The following is an 11621-nucleotide window of genomic DNA, read 5'->3' as shown; positions in this document are numbered from 1 at the left end:
TCATGTAAATTACTGCATACATTTATTATTATAGGGTAACTGGGATAGGGGATCCGGTCTGAAGATCGACAGTGTCTAGGTCGACAATGTTTAGGTCGACCACTATAGGTCGACAGTCACTTGGTCGACATGGATGGAAGGTCAACAGGGTTTCTAGGTCGACATGTGCTAGGTCGACAGGTCTAAAGGTCGACATGAGTTTTTCACATTTTTTTTCTTTTTTTGAATTTTTTCATACTTAACGATCCACGTGGACTACGATTGGAACGGTAAAGTGTGCCGAGCAAAGCGAAGGCACCATGCGAGGGGACGCGGTGCACTAATTTGGGATCCTGGTCACTCTACGAAGAAAACGACACAAAAAAAAATCATCATGTCGACCTTTAGACCTGTCGACCTAGCACATGTCGACCTAGAAACCATGTCGACCTTCCATCCATGTCGACCTAGTGACTGTCGACCCATAGTGGTCGATCTAAACATTGTCGACCTAGACACTGTCGATTTGATGAACCACACCCCTGGGATAGAGCTTCCGAAAAATCCCCGGTGAAGGCCTAGAGGCAAAGTGACAGCAACTGTGGGGTCCCCCTGCAGTAATGTGCCCCACCCCTCTCTGGTAAAATGTGTGGTGTGGTAACCCATAGGCTACTATGGCTTAATCTAATGCCATCTGACATTTTACCAGTCACCATAGAATTTATGGGGGCATCTTTACGGGCAGAGATGTCTGCTCTGGTCTCTCCTTAAATCCTAGAGTTGCTTGCTGTACCATTTCAGGCGCTGACATTTTTGGGTAACTTCCCACAAAATGAGTATCAAAACTTTGGGCCTTATTGCGTCATTTCTGCTGGGGCTAAATCAAAACCCAAACAGGCCGCTGTCAGTGGCAACCAGAGACAGTACAACACGCATCCTCTGTACAGCCAGTGTTCAGTGTCGCTATATTACGGCTGTCATTATTCCCCTATAATGATAATCCCTCTCACCCTCGCTAGTGTTCTGTCCTGAGCTGGCTAAACCACAGTCTAATATCCCCGGAGCCATGAAACTGACTGAAAACTGAAGTAAAATGCAGCTGCTGCGACCTGGATACGGGGACGCAACGCTCCGCTTCATAATGAAAACACTTGGATATAAACGCTTCCATTATAGCAGGTTACTGACCCCTGAACTTGTGCCTAGGAGCCTGATAGAGAAATTAATTGTCTTCCTTCTGTGCCTTAGGGCCCCTTCCAGAGCCGCATTGTGTGCAGACTGTGAGGCCTCAAATTCCCTTAGTTTACCATTAGCGGGGCGTACAATTCCCACCCTACTATTCCTGAACACACAAAACTCATTTCTTTATTAGCGAGCTTATTTATTGTGTTCATTAATCCGGATACTGTTGTAATATGATGCTCAGCGGATGTACAGGTAACGCGTTGTTTCATTGCAGACGATATCTGCACTATATAAATGCAAGATGAAAAATCAGTTGTCTCATGTTAAAGGCTCCGGGAATATTAACTGAAGCCGTCCAAATATTGTACCGCAGACACCTGGTGGAAGAGGAATATTTTCTCTTGTGTCCTTTATCTGGGAACGTGTGGGCGGGCGTGTGGGAGTTTGCTATACGGACATGTTTGATTTGTGTCACTTTGATGAGCGAGGTGTAGAAACAGAGGAAGAACTGGCTAGGAATCTGTCATTTATCAGGCTTTGTACATCATCACTTATTTTTAATGCCCGTATCAAATTTCTAGCTGAAAAATCTTTTATTTGCTGACTGTAATACTACGGTACTTGTAAATTACCCTGCAATGTCGCAGCATCGCCTACGTAACAAAAGCAATTTAAAGCATTGGTTCCCAAACTCAGTCTTCAAGGCATGTTATAAGTGACAGTCTGTGTGCCGGCCTGTCACTGTCACTCTGGCTGCCTATGCTCCTGCCTACACTATTTGTCTGTGCTCCTAACCATTGCTTGTTCCTGTCAACACTATTTGTCTGTGCTCCTGACCATGGCGTTTTCCTGCATACACTATATGTCTGTGCTCCTGACCACAGCTTGTTCCTGCCTACGCTATTTGTCTGTGCTCCTAACCATGCCATGTCCCTGCATACACTGTTTGTCTGTGCTCCTAACCATTGCTTGTTCCTGCATACACTATTTGTCTGTGCTCCTGACCATGGCTTGTTCCTGCAGACACTATTTGTCTGTGCTCCTGACCATAGCTTGTTCCTGTGTACACGATTTGTCTGTGCTCCTGACGATGGCTTGTTCCTGCATACACTATTTGTCTGTGCTCCTGACCATAGCTTTTTCCTGCCTACACTATTTGTCTGTGCTCCTGACCATGGCTTGTTCCTGCCTACACTATTTGTCTGTGCTCCTAACCATGCCTTGTTCCTGCATAAACAGTTTGTCTGTGCTCCTAACCATTGCTTGTTCCTGCATACACTATTTGTCTGTGCTCCTGACCATGCCTTGTTGCTGCCTACACTGTTTGTCTGTGCTCCTGACCATGCCTTTTTCTGCATACACTGTTTGTCTGTGCTCCTGACCATGCCTTTTTCCTGCATACACTGTTTGTCTGTGCTCCTGACCATTGCTTATTCCTGCATACACTGTTTGTCTGTGCTCCTGACCATTGCTTGTTCCTGCATGCACTGTTTGTCTGTGCTCCTAACCATTGCTTGTTCCCGCATACACTATTTGTCTGTATTGCAAACCATTGCTTGTTCCTGCCTACACTATTTGTCTGTGCTCCTGACCATGCCTTGTTCCTGCATACACTATTTGTCTGTGCTCCTGACCATTGCTTTTTCATGCATACACTGTTTGTCTGTGCTCCTGACCATTGCTTGTTCCTGCATACACTATTTGTCTGTGTTCCTAACCATTGCTTGTTCCTGTCTACACTATTTGTCTGTGCTCCTGACCATTGCTTATTCCTGCATACACTGTCTGTGCTCCTGATCATGGCTTGTTCCTGCCTACACTATTTGTCTATGCTTCTGACCATTGCTTGTTCCTGCATACACTCACTGGCGCCGAGAGGGGGTGGGGAGCGGGTACAAATAACCTGTGCCTGGGCTGCTGGAGGGGCCCGGGGGGGAGGGGCCCTGGCCCGGTAAATCCCCATTATACCTGTAGCGTGCAGGCAGCGCTGCCATCTTCCTGTGGATCTCTTCGGGAAGAAAGGGACTGCACATAGAAAGTACAGACTCTGCCACTCTGCCAGACTCTTTGTTCTTTGGTGGCCAGTATCATCTTCCCAAATATCACTGGGAATATGGCGCCTGTTTGGGAGGAGGTCCCATCCCCTTTTTAAAGCCACACCTCCTTTACAGGGGCAGTCGTGGCTCTCTACGGCCCTGCCTACACTATTTGTCTGTGCTTCTGACCATGCCTTGTTCCTGCATACACTATTTGTCTGTGCTTCTGACCATGCCTTGTTCATGCATACACTATTTGTCTGTGCTCCTGACCATGGCTTTTTCCTGCATACACTGTTTGTCTGTGGTCCTGACCATGGCTCGTTCCTGCCTACGCTATTTGTCTGTGCTCTTGACCATGGCTTTTTCCTGCCTACACTATTTGTCTGTGCTCCTGACCATGGCTTGTTCCTGCCTACACTATTTGTCTGTGCTCCTGACCATGGCTTGTTCCTGCAGACACTATTTGTCTGTGCTCCTGACCATAGCTTGTTCCTGTGTACACGATTTGTCTGTGCTCCTGACGATGGCTTGTTCCTGTATACACTGTTTGTTTGTGCTCCTGACCATTGCTTGTTAATGCATACACTGATTGTCTAGAGTCTCTGCTTTCTTGTGGCCAGCATCATCTTCCCAAATATCACTGGGAAAATGGTGCTGGCCAAGGAGGAGGACCAGCCCCCTTTTAAAAGCCAAGCTCCCTTTACCGGGGCAGCGTGGCTTTCTATGGCCCTGCCTACACTATTTGTCTGTGTTCGTGACCATGGCTTTTTCCTGACTACACTATTTGTCTGTGCTCTTGACCATGGCTTGTTCATGCATACACTATTTGTCTGTGCTCCTGACCATGGCTTGTTCATGCATACACTGTTTGTCTGTGCTCCTGACCATGGCTTGTTCCTGCATACACTGTTTGTCTGTGCTCCTGACCATGGCTTGTTCATGCATACACTGTTTGTCTGTGCTCCTGACCATGGCTTGTTCCTGCATATACTGTTTGTCAGTGCTCCTGACCATAGCTTGTTTCTGCATACACTGTTTGTCTGTGCTCCTGACCATGGCTTGTTCCTGCATACACTGTTTATCTGTGCTCCTGACCATGGATTGTTCATGCATACGCTGTTTATCTGTGCTCCTGACCATGGCTTGTTCCTGCATACGCTGTTTGTCAGTGCTCCTGACCATGGCTTGTTCATGCATACACTGTTTGTGCTCCTGACCATGGCTTGTTCATGCATACACTGTTTGTCTGTGCTCCTGACCATGGCTTGTTCCTGCATACACTATTTGTCTGTGCTCCTGACCATAGCTTTTTCCTGCCTACACTATTTGTCTGTGCTCCTGACCATGGCTTGTTCCTGCCTACACTATTTGTCTGTGCTCCTAACCATGCCTTGTTCCTGCATAAACAGTTTGTCTGTGCTCCTAACCATTGCTTGTTCCTGCATATACTATTTGTCTGTGCTCCTGACCATGCCTTGTTCCTGCCTACACTATTTGTCTGTGCTCCTGACCATGCCTTGTTCTTGCATACACTATTTGTCTGTGCTCCTGATCATGCCTTGTTCCTGTATACACTGTTTTTCTGTGCTCCTAACCATTGCTTGTTCCTGCCTACACTATTTGTCTGTGCTCCTGACCATGCCTTTTTCCTGCATACACTGTTTGTCTGTGCACCTGACCATGCCTTTTTCCTGCATACACTGTTTGTCTGTGCTCCTGACCATTGCTTATTCCTGCATACACTGTTTGTCTGTGCTCCTGACCATTGCTTGTTCCTGCATGCACTGTTTGTCTGTGCTCCTAACCATTGCTTGTTCCCGCATACACTCTTTGTCTGTATTGCAAACCATTGCTTGTTCCTGCCTACACTATTTGTCTGTGCTCCTGACCATGCCTTGTTCCTGCATACACTGTTTGTCTGTGCTCCTGACTTTGGCTTTTTCCTGCTTACGCTATTTGTCTGTGCTCCTGACCATTGCTTTTTCATGCATACACTGTTTGTCTGTGCTCCTGACCATTGCTTGTTCCTGCATACACTATTTGTCTGTGTTCCTAACCATTGCTTATTCCTGTCTACACTATTTGTCTGTGCTCCCGACCATTGCTTATTCCTGCATACACTGTATGTGCTCCTGATCATGGCTTGTTCCTGCCTACACTATTTGTCTATGCTTCTGACCATTGCTTGTTCCTGCATACACTCACTGGCGCCGAGAGGGGGTGGGGAGCGGGTACAAATAACCTGTGCCTGGGCTGCTGGAGGGGCCCGGGGGGGAGGGGCCCTGGCCCGGTAAATCCCCATTATACCTGTAGCGTGCAGGCGGCGCTGCCATCTTCCTGTGGATCTCTTCGGGAAGAAAGGGACTGCACATAGAAAGTACAGACTCTGCCACTCTGCCAGACTCTTTGTTCTTTAGTGGCCAGTATCATCTTCCCAAATATCACTGGGAATATGGCGCCTGTTTGGGAGGAGGTCCCATCCCCTTTTTAAAGCCACACCTCCTTTACAGGGGCAGTCGTGGCTCTCTACGGCCCTGCCTACACTATTTGTCTGTGCTTCTGACCATGCCTTGTTCCTGCATACACTATTTGTCTGTGCTTCTGACCATGCCTTGTTCCTGCATACACTATTTGTCTGTGCTTCTGACCATGCCTTGTTCCTGCATACACTATTTGTCTGTGCTCCTGACCATGGCTTGTTCCTGTGTACACTGTTATGTTTGTGCTCCTGACCATGGCTTTTTCCTGCATACACTATTTGTCTGTGCTTCTGACCATGCCTTGTTCCTGCATACACTATTTGTCTGTGCTCTTGACCATGGCTTTTTCCTGCCTACACTATTTGTCTGTGCTCTTGACCATGGCTAGTTCCTGCAGACACTATTTGTCTGTGCTCCTGACCATGGCTTGTTCATGCATACACTATTTGTCTGTGCTCCTGACCATGGCTTGTTCATGCATACACTATTTGTCTGTGCTCCTGACCATGGCTTGTTCCTGCCTACACTATTTGTTTGTGCTCTTGACCATGGCTTGTTCCTGCAGACACTATTTGTCTGTGCTCCTGACCATGGCTTGTTCATGCATACACTGTTTGTCAGTGCTCCTGACCATGGCTTGTTCATGCATACACAGTTTGTCTGTGCTCCTGACCATGGCTTGTTCCTGCATACACTGTTTGTCAGTGCTCCTGACCATGGCTTGTTCCTGCATACACTGTTTATCTGTGCTCCTGACCATGGCTTGTTCCTGCATACACTGTTTATCTGTGCTCCTGACCATGGCTTGTTCCTGCATACGCTGTTTGTCAGTGCTCCTGACCATAGCTTGTTCATGCATACACTGTTTGTGCTCCTGACCATGGCTTGTTCCTGCATACACTATTTGTCTGTGCTCCTGACCATAGCTTTTTCCTGCCTACACTATTTGTCTGTGCTCCTGACCATGGTTTGTTCCTGCCTACACTATTTGTCTGTGCTCCTGACAATGGCTTGTTCCTGCCTACACTATTTGTCTGTGCTCCTGACCATGGCTTGTTCCTGCATACACTATTTGTCTGTGCTCCTGACCATAGCTTTTTCCTGCCTACACTATTTGTCTGTGCTCCTGACCATGGTTTGTTCCTGCCTACACTATTTGTCTGTGCTCCTGACAATGGCTTGTTCCTGCCTACACTATTTGTCTGTGCTCCTGACCATGGCTTGTTCCTGCATACACTATTTGTCTGTGCTCCTGACCATGCCTTGTTCCTGCCTACACTATTTGTCTGTGCTTTTGACCATGGCTTGTACCTGACTATGCTTTCTCTCTATGTTGCTGCACATGACTTTTTCCTGGGTAAATGGTGAGGCATATTTAATTAAAGCTTGTGAGATTACTTCATTTATCTGGTTCTATGCAGTCCAAAGCTTCATGTACATAGATAAGGAAGTGCCGTGCTTTCCAAGTCTGCATATTTTTGTAGGAACAGTCTTTTTTTTGTTTACAAGTCAATTACTACTGTGGTATACTTTCTTTATTGCATGGCATTCACCAGGATTCCCTCTGTATTGTATGACATTCACCAGCATGCTCTCTTAATTGTATGGCACTCACTGAAGTGCCCTTTGTATTGTATGGGATTCACCGGGATGCCCTCTGTATTGTATGGCATTCACCAGCGTGCTCTCTTAATTGTATGGCTCCCACTAAAGTGCCCTCTGTATTGTATGGCTTTCACCTGGATGCTATCTGTATTGTATGACATTCACTGGAGTGCCCTCTGTATTGTATAGTTTTCACCTGGATGCCCTCTTTATTGTATAGTAGTCACCAGAGTGCCATATGTATTGTATGGCAATCACTAGGATGCTCTCTCTATTTGTATTATGTGTGTGTACATGTTTAATATTTCTCTTATGCTCTTAATTTTAGGCCACTGGAAAGGTCACCTTTGTTATGTGCCCAAAATCTGCCAAGGTCTGTCACTGTGTACAGGTCATCTGGGCAGAACCTGGGGAACTGAAGACTGTCTGCAATAAATGCCAAAGATAACATGTTCTGTTGTGTTCCGTCTGCTTTCCTACTTATTGCATTGAGAACTACTCCAACTTTTAAAACATGTTTGGGTTGACAAATGACACAGCACATAGAGGCATGACATACATGACATACATGACAGGAGTACACATGTCCAAGGGCCGAAGCTAACCAAAAGATAAGCAAACCCTATGCATTCTTTCTTCGGAGACTGGCCAGAGAGCATTTGCATGACCAGAGGGTAGTGAAAAGTCAGAGTTCATCTCAAGGTACTGTACCAATTATAAACCTGGGTTTGCATGGAGCTAGGGTGCTGTAGAGGACCATACTGTAGGTTTACCCATACTGACCTGGGATCTAGATCCGACCATGCTGACCTCACCTTTATTTCTTAAGTATTCTAGGGTCCTGTGCTGTAGATCCATAGAACCCACTCAAATGAATCTCAGATGTCTTCCCTTTACCTCCTTCTTGTCAAGTTCAGAATTTGGAGAACGTTACCTGCTACTGGGTTGTTCTCCTTTCTTAGAAAGACACCTAAATAACTATTGCTGCGTCTGCTTATGCGAACATAGAGAATCTGCCACGTAATATACGCCAATTCAACATATAAGCAAAAACTGCAGCATAAACACCTGTAAGTTGATGATACCTAATAATAATATAAAATGAAGAAGAATTGTCTATGTATTTTATACTGGTATGCGGTAGACGGGGTATTTCTAAACCAATATTACTGATTTTTTTTTTTTTGAAAGACAAATATTGCATGTTGTTGTAATGCTATAATCCTGGCTGGGGGCATTAGGCAACTGCTGAGTGCCGCTCTAGGGCCTGGAGCTAAGGAGAGACGCTGTGATAAGGCGGGCCGGCCTCAGGGGGATCCTGGTGGAGATAATCTGCTGGAAACCTTTACACAGCATCTTTTCCATGCAGCAGAATATTATCTTCCAGTATATACAGGTTGCTGCTATGAAATCAATGCTTGTAAACAGGCATCACTGACGGACTATTTTGGAAAATTATTTTCTGGATCTGCAAGATAGTCAGGGGCCGCAGACCCCATTAATTAAGCTCCGGCAGAAAAAACCTACTTTGCTAATTTACACTGATCAGTTTGATGTGCAACATTTGTATATCTCCCAACTAGCTAAAGTTGGGAGAGGGCGTGGCCTCGCAGGAAGTACTGCGATCGTAGGCCACGCACCCGTTTTTGCCGCTGTTTGGGGCATGCTGACAATCCCCCGTGTCCCTCTCTCCAGGTGAGGGACGCGTCTATTCACTGCTGCTCTGCAGCGGGTGAGATAGGTCTCCCAACTACCCACAAACACTGCGGGACACTGCCACCCAAGGGTGGGACAGCGGAACAGTCCTAGAAAAATGGGACTGTCCTGCCAAAATGGAGTTGCTGCATTTGCAATACGAATAAGATGCACAAATGAAAGAGAAAGATGGTACGTTACACCTCTCGGAGTGTCTCAGTCACACCAGGTGTCCCAAGCGGAATGGCGTGTACATGCTAGGTGTATGAGGACACATCCGTATAAGCGAGAGTCACACGCATTCTGAGACAGACACTGGCTACGTCTTCCATTTCTGTCTCGTTGAGTCTGTAGACGCCACCATCAGATGCAGCTTCTCCGTTATAGAGCTAGGCCTCCAATGTGAGCGGCCCGGGCTGGACTGCCCATCTGGCTCTTCTGGCAAATGTCAGAAGGGCCATTGGCTTGATGGGTTGGTCCAGCCGCACTGGCCAAGCAGCTCCGACTCCCGACACTCTACACGGCCACCCAACACACTGAAACCGTGAGTGAGCCGTGACCACACCCTCTATTCCAGGGTCATTATACAGCCCCAGTCCATCCCTGTGAGCGGCCATACATCTTTGGACACAGTAGCCCGGAGACTGTGCTTGGCACTTCGGTGGACAGGGCCGGGCTGTCTCGTCACTAGGCCCTGTGCCCAGGCGCAACAAAATGCCCACAGTGGACAGGGTTGTGTCATGACCACCTCTTTAGATTGGCAGGAAGGTGGTTCTTGGCGGAGTTTCCATAGAAGTGACCCAAGCTCCTATGTTCATCCGTGGTTAAGCTCCTTGAGGTAACTGACCCTCAACAATGATTTCAGTGCACTGCTATAGATGGGAGTGGGCCCTCAAACAGTGGGGCCCACCAGGAATTTCCCCCTGTACCCCTGTGGGCCAATCTGACCCAGCATTGTAAGTTCCCATGAGTCCTCTTTACTCCTGTCTGCTTGTCCGCTCCAGCCTGGTACACCAGATTGTCCTTGGATGACCTCGCACGTTCCGTACTCTGCTTTATGTATGCTCTGAACCTTGACTGTTTCTTATTACTGTACAGTATGCTTTATCTATTGGTGCTGTTGCATTTATGCTTTTTGGATGTTCTCTTATTTGTTTTTTTTTTTTTGTTGATCTGTATATTTCATGTATTATTTTCCATTTCCCATTGTATAGCACTGCAACATTTTGTGGCAACGTACGTATCAGTAAATGGTTACGACAATAATACTAGTAATATAAGTAAAGGGATTGTGTATAGATCTATGGGGGTCATTCCGAGTTGATTGCTTGCAAGCTATTTTTTGCAGCGCTGCGATCAGATAGTCGCCGCCTATGGGGGAGTGTATTTTCGCTTTGCAAGTGTGGTACATAAAAGTTTTGTGCAGGTTTCTGAGTAGCCCAGAACTTACTCAGCCACTGCGATCACTTCAGCCTGCCCGGTCCCGGAATTTACATCAGACACCCGCCCTGCAAACGTTTGGACACGCCTGCGTTTTTCCAAACACTCCCTGAAAACGGTCAGCTGACACCCATAATCGCCTTATTCCTGTCAATCTCCTTGTGATCGGCTGTGCAAATGGATTCTTCGTTAAATCCATCGCCCAGCACCGATCCACTTTGTACCTGTATGACGTGCCTGCGCATTGCGGTGCATACGCATGCGCAGTTTTGACGAGTTTTGACCTGATCGCAGCGCTGCAAAAAATAGCTCAGGTCGGAATGACCCCCTATGTATTTATAGGCTGCAAGGAGAGACACAACTAGAAGTGTATGAAGTGCTGGGCATAGGAAATCATTGACAATTCTATTACTCTGAGCTGTTCGTACAGAAGACAGCAGATGTCAGAATCATTAATCTAGGACCCTGATTTAATGACCTGACTGCTGTAGGATACAATATGGAGATTAACAAGAAAGATGACTAAGGGGCTTATCCAATTAGCCGCTGGGTTTTCCCGGCGGCTAATTGTCGGCTCAGACCTATTCAATTACAGTAGGTCCACACATAGCAAGGACTTTTCCTCAGAGAGAAATCAGCTGTAAATGCACTCGCGCAGGGAAACCCAGAGATTACAGCACTTTGGTCCTCATTCAGTATGGATCGCATTTTCAGCGTTGCAAATACGATCCTTAGCAATGCAAATGCAGTAGGAAGTGTTACACACCTCCTAGCTGCATTTACTATGGCACTGCGACCAGTGTTGCAGTCTGGGATCAAACGGTTGCTATGTATATCTGCAACGGCAAGCTGGCAAACCCTGTCTCTTCCCCTGAATGCCTCTGCCTGCCAATCAGCTTTCCCGGCACAGGAAAACACGCGTCTAATTGGATATGCCTCATATAGGGGTAAATTTACTAACCAATCAGATTTCAGGTATTATCTTCTAGAAGGTGGTAAATAAATGAGACGAGATTCTGATTGGTTGCTATGGGCAACATCCCATGTTAAATAGAACTCCCGTTTTAGTAAATTTACCCCATAGAGTCAGTTAGGTGTAAATCGTATTGTGGAACCTGAATCCACACAGCTACTACAACGCAGATTTTAATTTTTCTGAGATAGTGGGGGTACCATATATGATAAATATGCATGCTCC

At 46.6% G+C, this 11621-nt stretch overlaps 1 long non-coding RNA gene across 1 annotated transcript; it reads left to right on the top strand.

Moving 5' to 3' along the window:
• Positions 1 to 882: 882 nt before the first annotated feature.
• On the top strand, positions 883 to 7741 carry LOC134988423 (uncharacterized). The gene is made up of 2 exons (XR_010193901.1): positions 883 to 1158; positions 7617 to 7741. It is a non-coding gene; the product is annotated as an uncharacterized LOC134988423 (long non-coding RNA).
• The last annotated feature ends 3880 nt before the right edge of the window (positions 7742 to 11621 follow it).

This window comes from Pseudophryne corroboree, chromosome 2 (genome assembly GCF_028390025.1).
Source record: "Pseudophryne corroboree isolate aPseCor3 chromosome 2, aPseCor3.hap2, whole genome shotgun sequence".
NCBI lineage: Eukaryota > Metazoa > Chordata > Amphibia > Anura > Myobatrachidae > Pseudophryne > Pseudophryne corroboree.
This window is presented reverse-complemented; position numbering and strand designations above follow the sequence as displayed.